Source organism: Triturus cristatus, chromosome 3_1, assembly GCF_964204655.1.
Source record: "Triturus cristatus chromosome 3_1, aTriCri1.1, whole genome shotgun sequence".
NCBI lineage: Eukaryota > Metazoa > Chordata > Amphibia > Caudata > Salamandridae > Triturus > Triturus cristatus.
In genome coordinates, this window is record NC_140583.1 from 520,000,424 (window position 1) to 520,026,986 (window position 26,563).

The 26,563-nt window shown below is 43.7% G+C and overlaps 1 protein-coding gene across 3 annotated transcripts in view; it reads left to right on the plus strand.

The window, feature by feature from the left end:
• The first annotated feature begins 6,552 nt into the window (after positions 1-6,552).
• The window catches only part of FANCI (FA complementation group I), a 556,119-nt gene continuing 536,108 nt past the window's right edge, over positions 6,553-26,563 (plus strand). For all 3 annotated transcript variants that reach the window (XM_085644440.1, XM_085644438.1, XM_085644439.1), the window contains exon 1: positions 6,553-6,706. The gene's annotated coding sequence lies outside the window, so the exon portion shown is untranslated. The remainder of the gene's footprint in view (positions 6,707-26,563) is intronic.

Consider the following 26,563-nt stretch of genomic DNA (forward strand, 5'->3'; position numbering starts at 1 on the left):
TAGCGAAGAAAAGGGACACCGCTCCTTTAATTGGGAAGGCGTTTCTCTTGACCCGGCCCCTAGCTGTGACGAAGACGAGGGATGGGCTGAAATACCCGGGGCTGCTCTCTCACAGGTGTGCGTTGACACTGGAGGACGAGACGGCGAGAGGAGATCGGAGGAAGGAGTAGCGGAGCAGAACGGAGGTCGGAAAGGAGAAGAGGATCGCACGAGAGATCGCGGAGGAGGAGGCGAGGACGGGACATCGAAGCCAGGAGGCCAACGACTCCGTGAGCCGCCCAGCCACGTTCCTGGAGGAGCGTGGCTCTCCCAGGTACGCAAACGCTTCACGGGCTGGGTGGGGGCTAAGGGACGCCGATTGTAGCAAGCTTGGGGAACTCCTCAGGGGCGTGACATCCTTGGGACATCCCGGTAATCCCCAACCTGAGCACCTTCCCTCACCAAGAATTCTTGTAAATACTGCACTAACGGATCCCTCACTTCCCTTCCCGCAACCCGTTATAAAGTAGAAAGACTGGTCACTGACCCTAGAACCTTTTGTTTCTCTTCCCGGGGGAGCCTCGACGCCACGCTTCCTCACAAGCTCCGAGGCAGCCCACACTGGAGGGACAGCGCCCCGTCTGGCGGAGGAGGAAGACCGGAGGACGGGTAGAACCACGCGGCGCCGAGACAGAGACTCCCCTGCCGTATTATCGACCTACAGCTGTTAAAAGACGTGTACGGACTCCAATAAAACCCTGTGAAACCCCAAAACCGTCTACCGTGATACCTACCCGCTCACAGTGACTCTCCCAGTGACACCCGCCTGCTACCTGAAAGCAAAGGGCAGCCTTTGTAGCAGTCCCACTGAGAGAGACACCTGCTCTGCAGTGTGGAGCATGTCGAACTTGGCCTACATTTTGGAAGATTCACATTTAGGTAGAAAACGACAGCAATAATAAATTGGGAGTTTCCATGTTGACCCATGTCCATTCTTGTCTTATTTGCTGAATTCTGGTAATTGTAGTTTGTGTCCTATTATGAATACTGAGCAACACTATAAGCAAAGTAAACAAACACTACTTGACATGCTACTATTACCAGGCACTCTTCAGGCTGAATCTGTTTCTGAATACACGTGGAAAGCTGCTAATTCGAATCAAACTAAAAATTGCAGTTATTTATTGCTGGCGACCTCATACGAAAACGTTTGATCCCTGGCACTCAGCGGTGTAGCCTGGATTGCCAGCACCTGCGGCAAGGCAAGTATTGCACCCCCAAATTTGCGCTGGGGTGCAACATTTTAAAAGAAAAAAAAAATTCGGCAGAAAGAGACCTGCTGCCAATTTCTTTCTTTTACAAATTTGTACCCCTAAGAGTTCTGCACGGGCACTACGCCACTGCTGGTGCTTACTCTTTTCTTTGCCTGGCACAAAGGATAATTCATGAGCTACCACTGTCACCACCTATTTGCTCGATTTCTAGAAACATTTTCTCCCCTTCCAAATGTATAATGTTTTTTCACATAGCACCGTAAATAGTGCCGCGTCTCAGTCGGTAATAGGGTAGATTTAACTAGTCACACTCTGACTATATGGCATGCATTACACCGCTCAACAAAAACATCACATTGACTACACCAAGCGCGCCACTACCATGACCATGTAAGTTAAGCCTAGATAAAGCAGATGTTGAGTTAAGCTATATATATATATATATATCTATATATATATCTATATATAGATATATTATCGCTCCCAGTTTCCTCCCAGATTGAAAAAAGGAATCTCGAGCACTCACGAGAGTAGTTTGGCAGCTTCGTTTATTACGGAAAAAACAACAAACGCGTTTCGGAGCTAGTCCTTCATCAGTGTTGTTACCCAATTCATCACAAGGTACTCGTTTATAAACATGTGATCGCTTTGTAAACATAAAGGTATTAGGAGGGGATGGCGGCCGGTAAATCATAAGCGCCATCTTGGAAGGGTCAAATATTTGCTTTTCATTCAATGTTATATACAAAAAATGTTATATACACAAATATACAGGCAAAAGAGTCGGGTTAAGCACTAATGAGACGATCAATTCATACTGCTTAAAGCACACTGGCGCATGTTTTTGACAATATCGTCAAATCCTCGTTTATCATTGATGTTATATACAAGAACGAAGTCGAGAGAGTCAGATTAAACACAAATAAAATGATCAATTCGTTGTACTTAAAGCGATTTAACCCGTATTCATAAATCATTACGCCGTGGATCGGCAGTTAACAACCGAGACGATGATCGGTTGCTAAACCCTTCCTAAAAGCCGTGTATCGGCTGGATGTTATCAGATCAGATTAATAAAGTATAAACAATCAGCATTTTAGAAAATATCAAAAAGAAAAGAAAAAGGATACATGATAATTTACCCAAAAACCACATAATAACGGAAAAATCTATTGCATTACTGTACAATATTGGCTACTGGAATACATACTTCTAGATCCCTAGATGTACTATCAGTTCCTCTCCAGAATTTAACCCATATGGGGTTTTTGTCTGGAGATCGATTATATATCTCGATTCCAGTCGTCTTAATCTTGACACTCTATCCCCTCCTCTGGCATGTACTGGAACACAATCAATGGCAAAAAACTGCAACAGGTCCCTATTGCTCTTATGTTTTATGGCAAAATGCCGTGCCACTGGGTAATTAAAATCTTTCTTCGCTATGGCTCGCATGTGTTCTAAAATTCTAATCTTGGCACTGTGTATGGTGCTACCACATGGACATTTCAAACAGTAAACGACATGTGAGGTTTGGCAAGTCAAAAATTTAGTGATAGTCCTCCCTCTTTTTAAGCCTTTCACATTGTAGCTTAATACTCTCTTACTGAAGGCACAGGCCTTGCATTTTCCACAAGGATAGAATCCTTTCATCTCTTTCAAAGTGCCCTTTTTGCAGGGAATTGGATCTAGATGACTATGAACCAAATTATCTTTGAAAAATCGTGCTTTTCTGAATGTGGTCATGTGAGCCAGCGGAACATCAGATCCAATTACTGGATCTGATGTTAACACATGCCAGTGTTTTCTCAAGATTGTTCTTAGACTAAATACATCATTAGAGAAAGTCGTAATCAGCCGGAATTGACCTTCCGTTGATTTGTTAGTTTGTTTTTGTTTTAAAATTTGTTCCCTGGGTAGCTGTCTGACTCGTTGTAGGGTATTCTCCAAGAGATTTTTGTCATAACCTCTGGTTTCAAATCGACTGAAACTGCTCTTCGCTGCCTGCTCAACATCACATTGTCTTGAGCAGTTCCGTTTTAATCTAAGGAATTCGCCGTATGGTATGCTATTTTTCAACCTTTCAGGTCAATTCCGGCTGATCACGACTTTCTCTAATGATGTATCTAGTCTAAGAACAATCTTGAGAAAACACTGGCATGTGTTAACATCAGATCCAGTAAGTGGATCTGATGTTGCAGTTTTTTGCCATTGATTGTGTTCCAGTACATGCCAGAGGAGGAGACAGAGTGTCAAGATTAAGACGACTGGAATCGAGATATATAATTGATCTCCAGACAAAAACCCCATATGGGTTAAATTCTGGAGAGGAACTGATAGTACATCTAGGGATCTAGAAGTATGTATTCCAGTAGCCATTATTGTACAGTAAAGCAATAGATTTTTCCGTTATTATGTGGTTTTTGGGTAAATTATCATGTATCCTTTTTCTTTTCGATATTTTCTGAAATGCTGATTGTTTATTACTTTATTAATCTGATCTGATAACATCCAGCCGATACACGGCTTTTAGGAAGGGTTTAGCAACCGATCATCGTCTCAGTTGTTAACTGCCGATCCACGGCGTAATGATTTATGAATACGGGTTAAATCGCTTTAAGCACAACGAATTGATCGTTTTATTTGTGTTTAATCTGACTCTCTCAACTTCGTTCTTGTATATAACATCAATGATAAACGAGGATTTGACGATATTGTCAAAAACATGGGCCAGTGTGCTTTAAGCAGTATGAATTGGTCGTCTCATTAGTGCTTAACCCGACTCTTTTGCCTGTATATTTGTGTATATAACATTTTTTGTATATAACATTGAATGAAAAGCAAATATTTGACCTTTCCAAGATGGCGCTTATGATTTACCGGCCGCCATCCCCTCCGACTACCTTTATGTTTACAAAGCGATCACATGTTTATAAACGAGTACCTTGTGATGAATTGGGTAACAACACTGATGAAGGACTAGCTCCGAAACGCGTTTGTTGTTTTTTCCGTAATAAACGAAGCTGCCAAACTACTTTCTCGTGAGTGCTTGAGATTCCTTTTTTCAATCTGGGAGGAAACTGGGAGCGATAATAGAAACTGTGGGGCACCGCCGCATTGGAAGCACCCGCCTTCAGCATGCCGCGCTTCTTCTGGTGCAGAGGAGCGATATATATAGATATATATGTATATTCTTAAACTGTGGTATAGTGATAGGTCATGTAATGGTCGCGATATTTGCGACTATCGATACTATCTGCTTTGATGCCGTGGGTGGCATAAAACACGCTCAGAGCACTAATGTCCCTGCATTCGAGAAGTTTGTGTTTTTAGGTGGACCCTAGAGTCAGCGCGCATGAGCTGCTCTGGGAGACTTGTTGTAGTGGAGTATTGAATACAAGCTCCACCCACTGTCCCCCGTATTTGGCATTTCCTTGTGTCAATGTCCTTCGTAAATGCTGGCTTCTGATTCATAAAGAGGCTTAGTACCGCCTTGTCTTCATTTAGTTTAAAGAAAAACAAGGGTACCCCAATACGTGAACCTGGGGTGAAATATGCAGTAAAAAAACAATGGTTCGGGTGTGGCCAAAAGGTCCAATAATAAAGTGATCCTAAGGAGAGCACTTATGATTAGAGAGTTGAAGATTAATTACTTTAAAGGAGCAAAAAAAATAATAATGTACACAGGGACATAAGTCAGTTCATGTGAAACATTTATTTCCACAACAATAGAATTCAGGTGCTCACACAATAAGTGAAAGAGAAGTTTAAAATAACGGTATCGCATTGACAACAATAGTGTAAAACTCCTCAAACAACTTTATAGAATAGGAAGAGTGAGCACATGAATTCTATTGTTGTGGAAATAAATGTTTCACATGAACTAACTTATGTCCCTGTGTACATTATTATTTTTTTTTGCTCCTTTAAAGTAATTAATCTTCAACTCTCTTGTCTTCATTTAGAACCACCCATTACATAGCCAATAGGTCTCGCCTTTGGGACCTTATAAGTGCTTAGCCATGCAACAGTTGATGTTGTTGCACCAAGGATATTGTGCTGCATAACTAAATACTTATAAGGTCCCAAATGCGAGACCTATTGGCTGTGCCAATGCTGGTTTAGTTTTATTCACACGAAAGTGTCACGCATTTGATCGTGAGTTTCACTCGTAAGTAAACTGAAACCATGGAAATGTCCTACACAAGGAATCTGAAAACGTGGCAGCTATGATGGGTGTAATTTCTGATGTTTATGTTTCTCTCGTCTTCATTGCTCGCTATAAACTGTCACTCATAATTACACTGAAATTACGAAAATGTCACATAAGTAATCTGAAACCTTGGCAGCTATGATTGAGACCACGGTCTCAAAACACATACCAAGATACGCAAGCAAGACCATGTAATGGAAACAACGTAACCTACACAAATACCAAAAATCAGCCGGTGTATACAGCTCGAAGGGAACATTCAGACTTCACTGACAATATATAAGGAAAACGGAGAATACTCATCTGTGGGTGTGCAGCAGGAGCAAAGACAGAGAGCGAACTAGTACATCAGGTCTTATAGCAGCTAGTTGGTCCTTATTGGTGGGGCAGTACTGATAATAGAAAAATAGCTCATGAATCGGGTAGTTTATGTGTTTAATAATGTGATTGGCTGCTGTTTTGAGTAGTAATGAAAGAGGAGCATAATCCGAAGCCTTCGGTCCAGGCAGAATTTCAATTACAAATTCCTACACCCTTTCTTTTGTTAAAAGATTTCAGAAGCCCGTTAAATTTTACAAATAAAAACTGACTATATATCACGGCACCCTAGATTTACAAACGAATGACCCCTCATCAGTTTAAACGCTCCGATTAGATTTGCTTCCGACCAGGAGCCGATGCGAAAGGATCCTACCAGGATAAACTGTTTTGCGCGCTCTGTGTTGGGACACCAGAGATTAAATCTTCCCGTGTCAAGCTGTGCAACTCCAAATTTAATAAGGATGCCCTCAAATGCGTTTTGTAAAGGTAACGAGACAGTGAACCAGCAGCAAACTCCAAACTAAGATCGATATGTATTATCGGTCGCCGGCAAAACTAGCTGCCTGGCATTTCCGGGTCCGTGGGGAGAAATTTCTTCCGGTTCGTGGTGGGAGTGTGTTTTCCGCCTGAAAAGGACCATTTTCTCAATGCAAGTACTTCTCTTTTTAGCCAATAGCAGGCTCTATGGGGCGGTACAATCACCAAAGCCCCTCCTAGTACTGCCCCCTTGCTCGTCAGTCAGTGCAGCACCGCTTTGGGATTGGCTCGGATTCCATTCAGTACTTCAAGTGACTGACACAGTTGCGAAAGGTGGCGGCAATACGAATTTCCGTAACTTCCACGCAGATGGCAGATTAGTCTGCTATTCGAGAGCGGCATCCTAGTGCCAGCTGTTGGCATGTTTATTGTAGAAGGCTAGGTAAGGCTGGCGGGGATTACAAGCAAAAACATTATTTCAGGCAGTTCATTGTGTGTGTTTGCCTTCATGATTTTATGTTTGCCACATTCACGAAAATTATTTGAATGTATTAAATAAGGTAGTGGGATCCGTAATATGCACGCTCTGCTGAGCCAAGCGAATTGTCCTCGAAGAATGAAGTTTACTTGTACGTCACGTTATTGTGACTATATTTCATTTTCATTAGTGCCTGCTTTTAAAATTGAACGTATTGAGACGCATTTCTATTGCGCGAACCTAGCCAAAAGGCAGGGAGCGCTGTACATTTTCAAAGACCTGTTTATAGTCCAGAGTAATAGGAAATAAAGCGGAGTTGTTGGCAATTAATGCTTTGTGATGTAGTGTTCTTTAGGTAGGGCGGTCTTATGCCCTTTTGTAAATTGGAGCCGCGTTGGAGCGGTCCTGGTGGATACAGGATGTTGTTCCAGGTCTTGGGAGAATAGATGGAAACATTCTGTGGTCTTGTTTTAGTCTGCAGGCTGATGTTGTCCTGCCTGCAGGAGTTTCGAGAACCACCTGAGATGGTGACCTTGTCTGTGTGTGTCTGCGGGGCCTTAGGAAACCCACAATACAAAAGCTTGCCCAAACCTTGGGTGGATTTGGGGCGGTACGTGTTAACCTCAAAGCTCGAGGAGGTGTTAACCTCAAAGCTCGAGGCAATGTTTCCCTAGAGAGAAGTTCAAAATAACAGTTCAAAAATATAGGCAAAAGAAAATGAAGGCCTCAAAAAAGGGATTATGAGATTAGTCATTTAGAAACACCACAAAGGTGTATTACAAAATTCAAAAGTAGAATACCGTAAGAATGACATGAAGATACAGCAGAGTTACATATAACTCAAATGCCCCGAAGGCCATAAAATGCATAATAACACAAAATATCAAGCAAATATCGGAGATGCTAATTCTCAGATGTGCAGCAAAAATCTGTAAGAAATCGGACAGCATCTCTAGGTTTAGGAAAAGTCCAAAAAGAGTTCTCTCACCCCCAATTTCAATGGTTTATACCCAGTTTTCCTGCATATGAATTAGACAGAACTAAAAAGTCAGCATGGTATGATCATTGTTCCAACAAATCACAATTTTACATTATTAAACACCACATTACCCTATCACCTAAGCACTTACCCTCTACATAAATATTAATTCACCAGAAGAGGTAAGTGTCATCTGGAGGTGTTAGAACAAACTAGTTACCTAAACAACAGAAAACTATTGTCAAGGAATGCAGTACAGTGTGCAACTTGAAGGACATATTCTAGTAGGCTCTTCAGGAGCAGTGGCATTCAGAAATAAGTTACATTTTGTTGCATGTAATGTCAAATAATAATTGTAAACACAGAATGAACATTATGATAGTGCATCCAATTTGAACAAGATGACATGACGGCCAATTGCATTAACTCTAGATTTATTTATAAACGTGTAAGTCCAGTGCAGAGTGATTGATATTTGATGTACATTTAAGATAAACGGGGATGTTGGTTCAGATGGCTTTGTAAATGATACAACTCGTTTTGAACATGGTGCTGGCCAGCAAGGGGAGCTTATGGAGTTCCTTCAAGATGGGGTGATGTGATCATATTTCTTCAGGCCCTGGATGAGACGTGCTGCAGCATACAGGATGAACAGAAGGGGAACCAGTGTGGAGTCTCTGAAGTCATGGAGTAGGGCATTCCTACCCTTCAGATGCGAGAGTACAAGGGCTTGAGTAGAAGTTTGAAAGTCGCTATCTGGAACAAAACAGTTTGACTTTCTTTAGAAGAGAGGCACCAGGCTGTTTTTTTTTTGTATCCGAGTGTTCCTTAAGGTGTCCAAGGTGAATCCAAGTGATTTACATTCAGTGAGAATTGGGCTATGAAGCTGGCAGGGTTCATGTAATTGAGTCAGATTTGTCAATCAATCAATCAAATTCTTTATTTCGGCCAATTTGGCCATAAAAGATGCAAAAACAATATCATTAAAATGCATCCACATTAGTTTAAGAACATAGTAAAATACATAAAACCATCATAGTATAAAAAGAATTTCCGATTGCGAAAGGCGTTAAGAATCATAGCCAAAAGGATCAGTCTTTAAGATATTTTGACCTTAACTGCCACATGGCCATTAAAAATTTAGCAACTGCAAATACTATGTGGGGTGCCGTGCTCGTTTTCAATATTCTAAGGGAATGGAGATAGCTCCTTAAGCCCAAGTTTCTGCATAGAGGAGCTAACCAGTATTTTCTGGGTCGATTGTATGCAGGACAGAAAAACATAATATGGGGTTCTTCCTCATCATAAATGCAACAACCTGGGCAGATTTTATCCGTCCTTTTTGTCCAGTTGTAAGTAAATGTTTTAATGGGAAGAGTCCCTAGCCTCCATTGGATAAACAATTTTCTAGCTAGTATGGGGAAAATTATGTCCATAAACCCTTCGAATTGGTATAAATCCTTAAAATCCAAAAATCTAACAGTCAAAATACCTTTATTGGTGGCAGAAACAAGGGAGGCAAAACTTTTTTCCCTATAAATACCCACAAGGTGTTTGCGTGACACCTTGAAACAGCCTTGTTCCGGGGAATCCCATAGTTCGTGAAGACCTAGTCGGTAAAGTTCTTTCTTTATAAAAACCAGCCACGGGATTTTATCACAGAAATTATAATTCATGACATGGGCAAGCTCTTGCCTGTAGTGTTCGAGCTCAGCGGTGGACCAAAGCCTATGCCAGAATCTCAGTGGCATTAATTCCAGGTCTTCTCTTATGGAGGGTAGACCCAAGTCTAATCTTAGGGGGAGAAGGGGTGTGCCACAAGGGAGGGCCAAAAGGCGCCTTATGAAATTGTTCTCTACTTTTACAATTCCTAGACCCGCTTTGTGTCCCCAAAGTTCTCCACCATAGGATGCGGCGGCTCTTGCTTGCGTCTTATACATCTCAACTGCCGGACTGATAGGTTTGTATGTAGAGGAATTTGCCACTTTCAGAATTCCCCCTGACAGTTGAGAAAGCTTGAGCCGACTTCTAGTCACCTGAGGTTCCCAAGATAAATTCTCATGGAGAGTTACCCCCAGATACTGGAAGGTATTCACCCTCTCCAATCTTTCAGTGCTCAGAGAAGGATTAGGTCTGGTTTTAGATGATGGATTAAATATCATAAACTTGGTCTTTTCTGTATTAATTTCTAGACCATGTTGCTTACAGAAAAGGCCAAATCCATCTAGGATCCGTTGGATCCCCATCGGAGATTTTGACAGCAGGAGGGTGTCATCTGCAAACATGATGGCGGGTACCCTCCTGCTGCCCAAACAGGGGGCATCATTGTCGACAACAGTGTCAAGATGTGCTATGACACTGTTGACATAAAGACAGAACAGGGTTGGTGCAAGGACACAGCCCTGCCTGACCCCTCTGAGGACCGGGAATTTTGATGATAGTGCTCCCAACCTCCCATGCCTGACCTGTGCGTAGTTATTCTCATGGAGCCTGATAATGGCATTTAATATATGGGTCGGAACGCCTAACTCCTTTAAGGTCTGCCATAATTTTTTCCTGGGAACTAGGTCGAATGCTGACCTCAGGTCCACGAACACCATGTACAGCCTTCCCCTCTCGATGGTTACAGTTTTCCAATAAAGGAGAACGAGGCGGAAGATCTGGTCCATGGTGGACGTTTTTTTCCTGAAGCCAGCCTGAAGAGGACTAAGAATTTTATTGTCCTCCATCCACTCCGAGAGGTGGTTCAAGAGGAGGCGAGAATATAATTTTTGAGGGACATCTATGAGACTTATTGGCCTGTAGTTGGCTGGGAGAAGAGGAGAGCCCTTTTTAAAAATTGGAACTATCTCCGCCCCCAGCCAAGTACAGGGAATCTCCATCCCACCCAGAATGGAATTGAAAAGTATGAGGAAATAAGGACCCCAAATGTCTGGATGAAGACGAAAGAGGTCGCCAGGCAACCTATCAAGACCCGGTGCCTTGCCCTTCGCCAAACCCCCGATTGCATTAACCACCTCGACAAGAGTGAATTCCAGATCAGATGTGGGGTCATGGGCAATTGTAGGAGCCACATACCCCTCATCATCGCATCGAAGCGGTTCTTGATAAAGCTGTCCAAAATGGGCCTCCCATATGGATGCTGCAATGTTTGACTCCACTGCAGCTTTGGGTTCTGCCGTGCCGGCATTTACCAGAGACCAACATTTTCTCATATCCCTTGTTTCAAGTGCGAATGTGAGATCCTGCCATCTGTTCCAATCCCATTCTGACCGTGCCACTGCCATAGCTCTCCTGTAGTTTCGTCTAAGCTCAGAAATTTTAGTTTTATCCATACCTATTTTGACTGTATTTAGTAATTCTGTCTTAATCTTTCTACAGGATGAATTATACCATGTTGGGGTACGTGTTTTATTTTTCCTCTGCGGTAACACTGGGTAGAAAACCTCACCCAGTGCACCCACTAGGTCGTCATGGATTAAGGCCAGCTTCTCGTTAAAATGCAGATCTTTAGGCTGCATAATTAGCAAATCCAGTTCTTGTAGCTTTGGGAGTGCTATCCTGTAGATGTTACTTATGGACTCCTCTGAGTTCTCCAGTTTCCCCCACTTGACCCTGCGTCTGTTTGAGCTAAGTACCAGGTTCCCAGGATCATGACCAAGCTCAACAGAGGAAGATCGCACGGCAGCCACAGGATGCACCATCTCCATTATAAGTGCATTGTGGTCACTGTCCGATCTATCAGTGACTTTAAAGTCCAGGACCTTTGGCCATAGGCTAATGTCTACAAAAATATAGTCCAGCCTGGATTCATGGTTCTTCCTGTTAAACGTGCATGCAGAAGGGGTATCAGAGATAGTGCGTCCGTTACATGCCCTTAGAGAGAAATTAAGTGTTAGGGACATGATTTGCACAGCCAAGGGGGACCAGGATTTAGCGTATGGGGATTGGCAGGGGGGGACACCCCAGAGATCATCTTCTGCCGTAAGTGCACCTTCCTTTAAGCCTTCCAAGGGCTCAAAGTGGCAGTTAAAATCCCCGCCCAGCACTATCTTGTAGTTAATAGGAAGGGATTCCAGAAAGCGCGCAAGATCATCTAATAGTGGGGATTCCACAGTAATACCAATGGGGCGGGAGTACACATTAAGAACTGCTAGTTTAAAACCATTAGGCCACTTGAGTAGAACACATTGTATGTCCGGCGAGAGAGTCGGTAGACTCTCCGCATTACACCCAATGTGACTAGCTACCCAAATCGCCAGTCCTCCAGATGGCCTCCCCCTGCCAGACCAAACTGCATTTACTTCAAAGACTGCATAACCCGCTCTGGACAGGGGTTCCCTAGCCCAGGTCTCCTGAAAGAGACAAATATCACTGTTACTTACTAAAGTGTCCCAGTCACTCGTATCTATTTTATTGGTAATGCCGGCGACATTCCAAGAAAGGACCTTCAAGACGTTATCAGGCACTTCTGATCCACATCCGCCATTTTCCTCCATTATAACATCTATAGTTGGGGATGGAGGTGCATGCGATGATGTTGCAGGGGTCGGTGGAGAATTAGTAGAAACATTAGGAGTGGGTGAGGTAATCGAACTTTGGTTTTTATTATTGTTAGGGCCCTGTGGTCTCTTGGGTGAATGGGTTGCTAGACCCTGGGAGTTAGTAGATGACGAAGACTCCCGTCGTAATACGCGGGATTTTCGAAGGGTGGTCTCTATTTTGGCACTTACAGGCTTTTGTCGCAGATAGCGTCAATCTACCTGTTCAAGGCAGCTATATCTGTTGGGATGTATGTAATTGGCATAATTGGGAGGAACTTTGCGACTGGACCTAAGTCTGTGTCTGGATCCATCAACGTCAGGACCAACCCTGGACCAACCGTCATCATTATTCAAATTTGGATTACTACTATTAGGATAAAAATATGACAGGTGGGCCACTTCAATGGATGTCAATCCTGTATTACCAGACCAGTTACAAATGTATGGCACAATGTTAGGGCTCCTAAAATTTACAATTATGCAATCTCCAGCATTATTCTTATCAGTATGACCAATCCATGGGACCCTTCTTACCAAAAGAATTTTGCCATCAAGGCTAGATGGTAGTGGCCTGTGAGTATTTAGCCAACTAGTGACCTTATTATGCAGGGAGTCGTACGATTCCACCGCGTTTCCACGTAGCATAGGTACCCCCTTCAAGACAACTGAATATACTGCCGCCTCTGGGGGGAGATTTACCACTTTGCACCAATTTTGGGAACTAGCTTGCCTGGCTGGAGGGTGGATTACATTATTTATTACTTTCTCCTCAGCCAGTGTATATAACGGCCCGGCTGAGCTCGACTTACTAGGGTTTGCTGTCAGAGGTTGTTGTTGGCTGCACAGTGTTGTGAGGGAAGATTTTAGCAGGGGAACTGTAGTAGTATTATCTATTTGGGTAGGTATAGGTAATTGAGAAGGCAAGATGACAGGGTTTGTGGGCAATTTGGAGGTACCAACAAAGTTCCCAACTACACCATGTTCGGCCATTCTTCGGCCTGAAGCTAAACCCAAAAGTCCCTTGCGCAGATCCATTAGACAAATTTCCATATTGGCCAAACGTTCTTCCAGGGGAATAAGCAGTTCCCTCAGTAGAGTACGGAGGGCCAAAAGAGTGACCTCCTCCCCCTCAGCTGGATTATGCTGGCTTGGAAGAGTTTTAGCCGGAATTTGATGATGCAATACACCCGTTCTACATAGCGGCTTTGACCCTTTGCTCGCTAGTTTCTTTTGGATTCCCTTGGGCCTGGAGCTGGATTTAGCAACTTTGACGTGTTTGTCCCCCGTTGAGTGGGCCCTTGTTTGATTTTTCGGAATTGCTCCCTCCCTCTCACCCTGGGCATGTTGTTTCATCTCCCCATTACTACATGCTTTCTGTGTGGGAGCCGTCCCATCAACAGAGGGCTGGGGTATTGAGGCCTTACAGGGCGGTAGAGGCAATATACTAAGCTCAGCATTTCCTGAATTATCACAATCAGCGAAAGAAATGGCAGAGCAATTTGTTGCAGGTGTAATTGGTAATCCATCCATACCATTTCCCCCCCCTACTACTAAAGATGTACAATCTAGAGACTTGTCAGGAGTCATAGCACGTGCAAGAGGACCCAAGGAAGATCTCCTCACCCAGTCAATTTCTTGAGAGATTCGCCTTTCCAGGATGGTGATCTCGTCGACAAGGAGGGAACCAGCTTTGGTAAAGTACATATCAAGAGTTCCATTCGTCCTCCCTGTCGCTAAGGCGCTCTTACTCCGGGTTTCTCTGGTTGACATGCTTAGACACAGGTCAAGGTGTGGGGAGGGCGTCAGACAGCTCGAAGGGGCCCAGGCTCTGGTCGCCCTTGCTCGAACGGCCTCAAATGGCCCGCTCTTTGCCCCGGGCTATGACCCGCGCGCGTCCCGCTGGCGCGTGTGGGCTGGACCCTTGATAATGGTGGAAAGTGGGAGGACCGGGAGAAAGAAGGCGGGGCCAGGAAGAGGATGCAGGTGTGCAGGGTAAACTAAGCAACAAGCACCCTGGTCCTCGCAGTCCCGGCGATTCTAGCCTCTGTGACGGCCTCCCAGTTCAACACAGCGTCCCCCTCGCACAAATAGCCCAAACAGGCAAGGCAAGGGAGCGAGTCCACAGCGTCCCACAATCAGGGCAGTGTGCTTTATAAGTAATAGCAGTAATAGCACTACGCTTAATTGCTCCTTCTTGTCTAGTTTTCCTATTGTCCTGGAGGCTGCTTGGTGTCACTTAAGGGAAGCTAAATAAATTAAAAAAAAAAAAAAAAAAAAAATCTGAGCCTTGCTCACTGCTTGCTGCTCCCACGGCTGGCAGTTGGGGTAGATGCAAGACACGGCCTGGACCGGCAAGTCAAAGACTGTCCTTGGAGCAATACCTCCTTGTTTCTGTGTTTCCGGCAGGGCAATCGGAATGAGCTCAGGGGCGAGCAGGGCACGCAGGTGAGCCACAAGCAACAGCGACCCAATTGGGCTACCACCTGGCTCGCACTCCGCGGCCGCTACTGATTGCGACCGCACCTTGGCATTCACCAGTCTCTTGCTCTCTGCACGCCGCTGATGGAGTTGCTGTCAATGCAGGTGAAAGGCAGGCGTTTTGCGCGCTGTCCGCGTTGTCCGGGGTTTTCACTGGGGTGGGCAGGGGAAGGTTTGGCAGCCTTGTTGTCCCCCCCCCCCCCCCCCCCCCCCCCCCCCCTGCGCGCTACTATTTTTCCGGGGAGCAATCGGGTCGAGCAGTCGGGTCGAGCCGCGGGTGGAGTCTCGGTAGATTCTGAAGCCGCCCGCTGACTCTACCACTGTTCTCGCTACTCACTCGTCACTCGCCTTCGCCTCTGCCGCAGTGGCTGTAAGCAACGTGCTGCGGGGGCTGCGGGGTGTCCAAATTGCTGAATGCGCAGCGGGGCCTTGCTTCGTATTTGCTCCCCACTTTTCGACTGGCCCGGATTATGCAGGAAACGCACAGGTCAGCAGTCTGGGACTCGCATTGTTTTCTGCGGTGATCCTGGGCAGGCGTCCAGATTCAGTATGCAAAATGCTGGGCATGTGTCCTGCTGAGTGAAGTATAGATTTTGTAAATGATACAACTCGTTTTGAACATGGTGCTGGCCAGCAAGGGGAGCTTATGGAGTTCCTTCAAGATGGGGTGATGTGATCATATTTCTTCAGGCCCTGGATGAGACGTGCTGCAGCATACAGGATGAACAGAAGGGGAACCAGTGTGGAGTCTCTGAAGTCATGGAGTAGGGCATTCCTACCCTTCAGATGCGAGAGTACAAGGGCTTGAGTAGAAGTTTGAAAGTCGCTATCTGGAACAAAACAGTTTGACTTTCTTTAGAAGAGAGGCACCAGGCTGTTTTTTTTTTGTATCCGAGTGTTCCTTAAGGTGTCCAAGGTGAATCCAAGTGATTTACATTCAGTGAGAATTGGGCTATGAAGCTGGCAGGGTTCATGTAATTGAGTCAGATTTGTGCTGTATCTTGTTTGTTCTTGGCAAATAAGAATTCTGCCTTTGTTGGACTGGGCTTCAGGTTGGTGCTGGAAATCCAGGTCTGGAATATGTGCTAGCAGTGTTTGAGGTGTTGGATGTCTGAAGCAGAGGAGACTTCCAAGGAGAGTTGTTTATCATTGGTGAATCTTGGTGTCGTATCTGTGAGTAGACCACCAAGCAGCTCTGTGTAAAGGCTGAAGATGACCGGAGAATCCTGGGGGACCCCACACTTGATATGAATCTTTTGTGACGTGGAGGTCCCCATATGAACAGAATGGTGTCTGTTGAAAACGCAGGAGGAGAACCAGTGAAAGACATTTCTGTGAATCCCTTTAGTGACTCGAGGGTGTGATGGTCGATTGTGTTGAAGGCAGATGAGAGGTCCAGCCGTATCAGCAGGCCGGATCTTCATCATCACCTGCAGTCAGGAGGGTATCATCTAAGATGTGTAAGGCGGCTGTCTCTGTGCTGCAGTGTGATCTGAAGCCAAGCCAGACTGGTTAATAGTTCAGCAGATGGTTACCATTGTTGTGATTTTGGTGTTTAGCATAGACTGCTTTTTCAATGATCTTGCAGATGAAAGCTAGGTGAATGATGGGACGGTAGTTGGCGAGGTCATCAGGGTCCAGTGTAGGTTTCTTTTGGAGTGGGAGAATATGGCAATCTTGAGTGAGGGAGGCATTGACAATAGTACGTTGGGGTGAGAGAGCATCCCCAGAGAGAGCTTCGACGAAGCAAAATGGTAAGACATCCTCTTCATAAGAAGTGGCTTTAAGGGAGTTGAACTTGTCAGATAGATCTGGGAGAGAAAGGGCTTTGAACGCTGTCCATTGTGGGATTCTATTTGAAGGGATGGTGTAAGAAATGAAACAGGCTTGGTATTGTCGATGCGCTGTCAAATCTTTTGTATTTTTTCACTGAAGAAGAGGGTGATGAATTGCACTTTTCTGTGAAATGAGGAATAGGTGGGACCGACAGGTGGTTGTTGCAGTGCTTGATTGTCTTGTGCCTCTGATGGTGGCTTAATTGATAGAGATGATATAGTCCTTTGCTTTAGCTGATGTGATGAGCAGTCTCTGTGTTGCACAGAGGGACTTCAGTATCAAGAGGTTCTTCAGAGATCTCTTTTTTTCCATTTACTTTCTTGTCTGCAGATGGACTGCTTATTGTCAGCAAGGTCTTTAGAATACCAGGTTACTGAATGCTTTCGTTTGCACTTATGTGTTGTAATTTGAGCGTGTACGTTGTTATAGCTTACTAAAAATATTTTGGAGTTGTTTAGAAGGGTGTTGACGTGGAGTTCTTGGGTTGAGAGATGAGTTCAAGCATTAGTTTGTCTATTGAGAAGTTTTTTAAGAATCTGGAGGTTTGGTCTTCTCTTTTGCGTTGACCTTGGTTTGTTGGTAGTACTCTGCGCAGGGAGATAGGGATGGCAAAGTGGACCAGTGCAAGGGTTTGAGTGGTTTGCTTTGGAATGTTAGTGATGTGAAGAAGACAAGGTCTGTGTACTTTTGCGTATGTTGATTTTGTGACATGCTGTACCATGTTTAGTGTAGCAATGCACTTGAAGAAGGTGTCTCTTGTCTTTTTTTGTTGAGCTTGCTTTGTTTGAAGGGTTGTAGCCACCAGAGAAGGTGGTGTGGGTGTGTATCGGCTGGATGTGGTGGTGAGGAAATCTGAGCTTTCGTCAATTAATTCCTTGGTATACTTGGGAGGTGTGTATATGAGATGGGCGTGGCAGTCTGAGTTGTAGCGAGAGAACAATGAAATGTCAACATGAGCTGAACATTACTTCCTTGCCTAGTGTGCGGGACCAGAATGACTTATGGATAACAGTAAGGCCTTCTCCCTTATTATGTGGATGGTCCAGACAATAGATGCTGTAGCCAGTAGTCTGTTGGAAGAAGGGCGCCTAGGATCTGCAAAGATGTGGGGTTGAATCATGTTTCTGTGATAAAGAGGGCATCAAGCTTGCGATAGGTGATGAAGTCTGCAATGTCTGGTGTGTGGCGTACCGCAGAGCGAGCATTAATAAGCATGAGTTGGAATGTGTTTTCTGTAGTTTGAGGGTGTGTAGTATTTAGTTGGACGTGTTGGAGGTTGGGTCATTGTGTTGAGCGAATGCTATGTGAGTGTCTGGGTTGTCTACATCTGGGTATGATTGTGGGAATAGGTAGTATGGGTTGCTGGGCAAGGCACATGATTATATCTTACCTTTATAAGTTTCACTTGAACAGGGGTTCTGGCCCACAGCCCTTTCAGGCCCAAACAGGCAATGCCCTTGGGTGTGTCCTCTTTTTGCTGGGGACGCTCAGGTCATTAACACAGTCTAGTTTGCAGCCAGGCATCCGATCCCTATTTCCTTATGTACGTATTACTGAACTGTCTTATTGAAAGAATCCATTTCACTCCTGAATTAGTGGCACATATGTGCGCCGTTGAGTTAAAAATTGATTGAACTAAAACAACCTTAATATTACATTAAACATTTCACACAAAATACAGCACTCTACAAATAATCCATAAAACGGCCATGTTAGTCTGCTATATTACTGTTTCTATTTCCCACCCGCTTGGTCGATTAAAAATGTTTCATTCAAAACATGAATCCTCATAACCTCAAATGCACATGTGTATTTCACAGTATACCTGGAAAAATCTCTTTTAGGCAACACTATTACTACTGCATGTGAGATTTCACTACAGGTGCTCCCCGTACTTCTACTCCACTCCACTCCCCACCCTGCCCACAGGCATTTCTTCCCCTCCAACTGTAACGCTGTTTAATTGTGAGGTGCAGGTCAGGCGGCGAAATGTCCATCAGCAAAACAAAAAGCGGCACAAAGTTTGCATATCCCATTCTGCATAGTCAGACTGAAGGTAGCCATGCCTCTGCCCTACGGTTAAATTAAAATGATTGTGTGGAAGTTTTCTTGTCTGCTGGTAAAGGTTGGCGCAAGGTAGTGACAACGTATTAGGCAAGAAAAGTGAAATGATTTGTGTCGTGAGCTTCTAAAGTTCTCCCCTCACGAGCCTAAGCTTGAGGAAAACCTCAACACAGAAGACACTTTTAATTTGAAATCAGGAGGGTGAAATTGTTAACTCTCTGAACACAAAATAGCTCGTTTCTTGTAGAAACTTTAAAGCTGATTGTTTTCCTTGTCCGCCAAGCACTATGTTTCTAGTCTTGGCTTTAATTTACCAAACCATTGTTTCCTGGGAGTTGTAAACTTTGTTTGCTAAAAATGACCTAGCTGGTCTAACATACCTAGCGCTGTAACATATGGGGATCTATCCGGATCTCTGATTTGGCAGTTATCACAGATTTCCACCTAATTTAAGAATTAGGGTTGCTAAACAATATTGAATTATATGTTTTTTAAAACGATGGTCAAGCAAAACTAGCCAGAGGCTCAAGCTACCCAACACCAACCAGTCAAATTGTACCCAAAAAATGTTGAACAAGCATAAAAAAATTATTTGTTTTTGTGCTTCAACATTTTGTATTCTCTTGCTCCAAAAAATTTTACATGGAATTCAGTGTCTTGCCAGCTTGTAATTGCTGTTAAAGGAAATACAAGGTAAGGGTGACTTGATTGATGATTAGAGGACTTGTGCATTATATTAAAATAAGACATCTTCTGTCATGTAGTTCCTATAAATCTATATAGGACCTGTGTGTTTAGACAACTTAGACTGTGGGATTGGTGTCCAGACTGATTCCAGACACCCCTGTATCCCAGCTAGCTCACAGTGCCACTGTAAACTCCTCTTACCAAGGAGAGAATAGTTCCTGGCAACTATCGAACATGACAACTCGGTCCCATCACAGATCGAGGAAACAGTACAGTACTTTTCGCTCAGTCATGCGTGCTCACTTTATCTTAGAGAGATACACAGGAATAAACTGCAGGGACTTTTTTAATAAGTATTTATTGAACCAGAGTCATTCTAGTGTAAAATAGGTGTGCTGAAACAACAATAAGACAGAAACAGATATACATGATTATAAGCACCCAGAGGGTAAATGGATGGCAGATTCCTACAATAGTGCTAAAACAATTAATACAGGCAGGTATACAAATATATGACAATTATAATGCCACCCTAACTAGATGTACCTAAGTGTACCTAGCATGTATGTAGGTGTAGAGCCAAGAATCCCCCTAGGCTGAAGCCAATCCCATTACCTGAAGTGAGAGATTGTGGGACCCCGTCTTGGTCTCGAGATGGACACCCTGTGGATGTCGGACCACTGCAAGCTGGAGTGTCTGCATGTAGGAACCTCAGAGTCTCGCAACAGTGTGTCAGCATGGAAGTCTTTTCTCCTCTGCCTGCCCTGGCAAAGATATGGTGTATATATACCCAAAGGTATCCTCAGGGGATTCTACCTTGCTGTGTCATGTCGGCCGAGGATGACAGAAGGGATGATCCTTATACATAGTTATTATACAAAAGATTGTGATCCTGCTGTGATTCTGAGAATCCTTATGTATAATTAATGAGGCTAGTTTTCGGGGAAAACCACACATTTATGCAGCGCTTAACTAGGTAAAAGGTCAATACCAAAATCCATTATGTAGTGTAATGGTACGGTACATGTAGGTGAAGGGTTATGGGGCTACTCAAGCCTATATTGGGGCACCCTATGAAACAACATTACATACAGCACTTGAAATTGTAAATTAAGTTGCTGTGTGTCATTTGTCTGAAATCCCTCTTTTCAATTGGCATTCTCACTGTAACAATGAAAGTCAAACACTGCTCTCTGGATTTTCACCATTACATGAGTGACCTTGACTCTGCTGAGTAAGGAAAAGGGTGTTGTAGGGGAACAGGAGAGGAAAAGGGAGATAAAGAGACTGAGCTAGCAAGAGTTGGGAGTAGAGGGACATGAGAGTTAGAGATAGGTGAGTTATGTAGAGACTTATAGCAGATAGAGAAAGGTGAGGTACCCAGGAAAAGGTTACAGCGCAGTAGAAAGAGGAAGATGTATACACAAACATAGCAATAGGGGAGTGTAAATGTTGAGGTGGGGAAAATAGTGGGATACACTCAAGGGTGAGATGGAGACAAACATAAAGCAGAAAATGGGGTGAGTTACTGGGTAGTAGAGGCAAAGAGATGTAGCGAGATGAGGCAATGTGAGAATTTTAGAGAGATGCAAAGTAGAGAGTAGTGGAGTAGAGAGGCAAAATCATAAGAGTTATGGAAAGGCGAGTCAGTTAGAGAGTAATCAGACAGAGAGAGTGGAGGGAAGGGTAGAATGATTGCGCTGTAGACAGAAAAGAGCTGAAGTAAATGTAAGGTAGAGAAAGAGGTGAGGTTGATACGCTGGTAGAGAGCGCTTCAAATGAGGTCAGGTAGAAAGATGTCTAAAGCGAGATAGTTAGAGAGGGTGCAGAGAGGTAATTAAAGAGAAAAGAGATGGAGCTAGAGAAGGAAAGTTAGTGAAAAAGGAGTAAAGTAGTATAAGGTGAGATGAAGTGAAAAGAGGCAGAAAGAGAGGAGGTGATATACCAAATAAATCTTGAGGTAATGAGCGGTTAGCCAGTGAGAGAGCTATAGTTGGGGTAGAAAGGGATGAGGTAGTGAGAGAAGTGTAAAGTTGAGGGAAAATCGAATTATAGGGAGGTGAGGTAGTTGCTGGTGAGCTAGAAAGAGGACCAAGAGGGGTAGATCGAGCTGAAGTAAAGGGAGATGCAGAAGGAGATGTAGGTAAGGTAAATAAAGAAAGAGATGGGGTTGAGAGAGAGGTGAAGATGCAAACAACGGTGAGGTGCGGAGTGTGTGATGAGTTGGAGAGTTGAGGTAGGAAGAGAGGTAGAGAAGTATAAATGCATATTTAAGCACATAGGGTGTGTAAAGAGAGAGATGGACTCGTGAGAGACAGATAAAAAAATATTCGGGGTAGAGAGAGGTATATCAAGAGAGGATAGGTAGATGTAGAGGAAGGGGAGTTCAGATGAGGCATACACAGTACATACAGCAGGTGAGCTAGGCGGAGAGAAAAAAAAAGTAAAAACTGAGGGGTGAGGTAGAAGAGGTGAGATGAGGAGCAGTGAAGAAAGAGATACATTTATTTTCTTCTAAATCTAATTGCGACCAGCTGCCTGAAAGTGGAATGGTTAATTTGAGTAGACTTGGCTTGCACACTAAGGTTCTGGAAGTGCATGCTCAGCTTTCAAGTTATAAAATACTCTTTGTATGCACACTGACATTGGGACTTCCGACTGTCCTGATCACATTAGCAGCGTCCCTCAGATGGCATTGCACAGTCTGTCCATACCTTGAAACAGCTCTGAATGTCACTTGTGCTGTTTTTCCTCTCCTTAATATTTCTCTTTTTGAGTTTGGCTGTTTCTAAGGTTCTAACCGGTTCACCCTTACTGGGTTGCTGCCCTCCTCCCTCGCTACTCCTTGGAAACGGCGAGATGCTGTCTATTCTGTGACCCTGCGTTATCTTTTATCCCTTCGTCCCTGTGGTTCCGACTGCCTGGTTGTCTCTGGCAAGTTGGGTCTTACAGGGTTTTCTGGGTGCTCCTAGAGAGCGAAATTCTTTAGTTTTTTTAGTTGTGTAATATGATTTTTTAGGTCTCGCCAGCGCATGCGCTTCTCTGCAAGACATTTAGTAAGTGTGTTTTGAAAGTGCCACCACAGGCTTTTGCTGGCCTCAAGTTTGCAGTTACCCGCGCGTGCAGCCGCCGTCTTTCTCTCCTCCGTCACGGGTCATTAAGTGCATCGCGATCACTTTCGCAGCCGCGTCACTTTCACGGCCACGCGCGGCCAATGCTTGTTTTATCATTAGACTTGGGCATGGCTTGCTAAAACCTCCAGACCAAAAATCTTGGCCTCGTACGTCTAGAAATCTTCCTGCTCCCAGAAGCTCTTGCAGCTCTCGCAGGTAAATTATGCCGCATTACTGGCAGGTGTCCCCTCCATTTTAAGACCCCTGCACAGCTGCTTCTTCCACAAGCAGATCTCGCCGCCATGCCCGCGGGTCCCTGCGTCGTTAAACATTGGCTTCTCAGCGGGAAGGGAGACTTTGTGTATAACCGGCCACATTAGCTCCATCCGGAGGGTGAAGCCACCCCTGGCGCCGCGCGCTGCAAAGTGCTCGGCGTACGAGGGGCAGCCTGCAAAACCGCAATTATCCCTCATGAAATGAGCCGCTCAGGGGGGGGGGGGGGGGGGGGGGGGGGTTGATGTACCAGGGAAAACAAACCGGCCAGAGCGCCCTTTGCCATTACCAGATAATATCCACGTCCTCTAAGTGGCCACGGTTCACGAGAAGCAAGCGCGCGCCTGTGAGAGAAAGCAAAACCTGACTTTTTCATTTATTCTTGATGTCGAGTTCAGGTCTCGGCGTGGGCTCAGAACGCCCGTTAGGCACCGCCGTTTTATAAGATATCCGAGGGAGCTGAGCGCCTACTGCAGATATTTCTTCTATGTTCATACATCTGAGTTTGCGTCAATGAGTAACCCTGATTGGTTAATATTATCCTATAATATTTAAGTGACACTAGCAGTGACCTATGGAAATCGTCCATAAAACGCAATAAAGGGAATGTACGCATGAGAGGTAGTGTGCCGCATGTTTACAAGCAGAGAGACCGCGCTGCACAGGAATAGTTTGTACTTGCAGCTGTAGTGCAGCCTGCTTCTTGATTTTTTGCCAATAAAATATAAAAGGAGGAAGAGCATTAATGAGATTTCTCACCTACTCCCTGCAATGTTTATTACCCACACTCCATCTCTTCCATCACCCTCATGCTGTATTGTAAATAGTATTTAAAAAAATTATCTGTTTAACTTCTTAAAGCAGTATGGGGTAATTGTATTACCACTGACATGCTCACAGCCAACCCCATAAGTATATTTTTACTGCAAGTGCGTCTTTAAATCAAAGAAACTAATAGCCTTACTTTTAAAGTTCATTAACTCGACTTTTTCCAACACTTTAATTTAATTACCGCTCACAAATTATTTGCCCATCATAGTAAATGAAGGCGTATATGATGTACAAGTTTCTGCATGCAATAGTCCAATCTTAAAATCCTTCATGTTAGCAACGTTCCACATTACCAATCCTAGATGTTATTAAGTTAATACATTTATAATAAATTTACACTAATATTTTGAATGTAACCTTAACTTTTTTCCCCAATAATTTTGAGCAGGCCAAAATACATAGAGTGGCCTGAATCTCTTACAATGCAGTTAATGAGGGCAGGCAGAATGTCAAAGTAGAGGTTTTAGGTCATTATAGGAAAATATAGTAGGTCTCTGAAATTTCGTGCAAAGTAGCTTATTCATACTGCTACTGAATCAAAATGTTGATATGATAATCTAGTATGATTGTTTAATATACAAGGAGCCATCAAAATGGAATAGTTACCAATTGTTCACTAAGATTAACTATAATGTCTGCAGCGCTTCCATAATCTAGTGCTGAAAGCCCTTTTTCAGTTCTTGCAGTGAGGGGACTTGTGAAAATATTGAAAAGACTGAGTGAAAGCAGTCTCCTCCCGTTCCATATAAAAACCTTGACTAAAAAATATGTGGCACACGAAAATTTATCAATCATAGAGACATAATTATCTATGTATTTTAAAATTCCTAAATCCAGGCAAACTCACTACCAACCTATTTTAAAAATGCATCAGTTTACAACTCCAAGTCCATTCCCATCCTACTTGGCGGCAAGAGCTTGGTGGAATTGGGTGCAAATTAAAATGTTTGCATGAAGATTATTAAGTATGGTCGCTATTCTGTTAGTCTGTATTTTGAGTATACTTTTTGCTCTTTAGCTTTTCGTTCTGAAATAACTCGCTTTACTGCCTTCAGCTAACAGAGGAGTTCTCCACCATGTTCTTTTGCGCGTGCTCTCACATGGCCGCGCATCTGGCGATTCACGACGCCTGCTGTATTTATTGTCAACCAATCATCTGGAACCATGGCTCTCTGTAGTTTTGAAATGCATTTTCTTGTTCAAGCTGCAACGACGGGCTCTGGTGCCTTGGCTGATCAATATTCAGTCTTGCTGCCCGCGAGGGAAATAGCTGTACGTGGTGGAGGGAAGGGCCAGTGTGAGCTGTGTGTTCAACCGCTGGACTCGTTCTTTCTCATTACCAAGATCCTGAGTGAGTCGCCAGAGAAAGTGACATAATCTACGCACTGTGATGACAGGGACATTTTCCTTTGGAAACTACAGTTTTTATGCCTGGCTTTCCAGCAGAACTATTGCGTCACCTTATGTGATCAATAGAAAAGGAGCTTTAAAAACCACTACTCAGAGAAGTTCTGCCCACATGTTGATTATCCAAACTCCAGCACTTGATTTGGGTAGAAGATGTGTGCTTCCACTGAAAATGAGTGCTTGTATTGCACTTTATGCTTTGCTGTGATGCTTATGCTCAGTATAGTGCACCTGAGTTGGTTATGGTAACAAGCCAATAATAATGGCATGTCAGTTGTCATAGGTCTGAGCAGTCTATCAGGAAAAGTTATGAAAATGACACTGACAACAGATCAGAATTATTTATTGTGAAAAACATAATTTAAAGCAAGTAGGCCTTTATAGTGGATTGTTATTACTAAGTGCTAAAGGCAATAGAAAATGTATTTTGTTACATTGACTCATAGATTACTGTAATTGCTAAGGATTTTGGTACTGGTTACCCCTTCTGATGAACCCTGTGGCAGAAGAAGTGCACTGTGATACCTCTTTCTAGAACCACTTGAAAGGGATGGTACATTGTTTTGACAACTTTAACTTTGTATCTATTTGGAATTTTCCAACTGTGTGCCTGAGGGTTGCAATTGGGGATGCTTATGCCAAAGTCAGTAGGCTTGAGTTGGTTTGGGTGAAAAGCCAATGATAAAGTTTATAGGCCTCATTGGTTTAAAGGCAAAGGTTATGTCAGAAATCATGTGTCTGATCTGTTTATTAGGAAAATGATTGACAAAGGCAGTAGGCCCGACTTATTATGAAAAGCACCTGTTAAAGCGAACAGGTGTTTAAGGGTGGGTTGTTAATAATCTGTGGTAAAGTCTATTCACTAATATTTTATTTCATGGAATCTCACCGATTACTGCTGTTGACAAAGGTTTTGGTGGTGGTTACCCTCTTTTGGGGACCCTGGGGTAGAAGATTTGTGCTGTGAGTATTCCTGTAAGGCCCACTTAGAAGGGTTGTATATTATATTGCCATCTGTAATTTTTAACATATTTGTAATCCTATGACTGTATGTTAGATGGTCGCCTTGTGGGAAATGTTATGCTATATGTAGTTGGTTATGGTGACAAGCCGACGATGGAGGCTGTCAGTTTGACTGGTTTATTTGAACAAGTTATGCGAGATGTTATAAGTTTGACCTGTTTTAATGAAACGTTACAACAAAGGCTGTTGGGCTGACTTATTTATAGTGAAAAGATATGCTATGGCCTTCGTAGGTGGATTGTTATACATTATGTTAAAGGCACGTGAGCTAAATATTTAATAAAAATGCATACATACGTTTACCTACAGCAATTGGTTTTGAGTGGGTCTTCTTCTGTCACTGATGTGTTGCAGAGTAATTCACATTTGTTTCTACCCATGACAGCAACTAGCATGGGGCAGTGTGTCAGCCCACATCATGCATTGGCACTACTGCCCTGTGAGCATATTGTCTGATCACACGTGCACATCCACCTGAAATTGAACATGGTTCAGTACCAGAGTTTGTGAGCCAGTCCTTTAATTCTCCATTTTGTACAATCTTCTAATTTTATAGATCCCCTTTCATTTGTTTCCTTTATTTTCT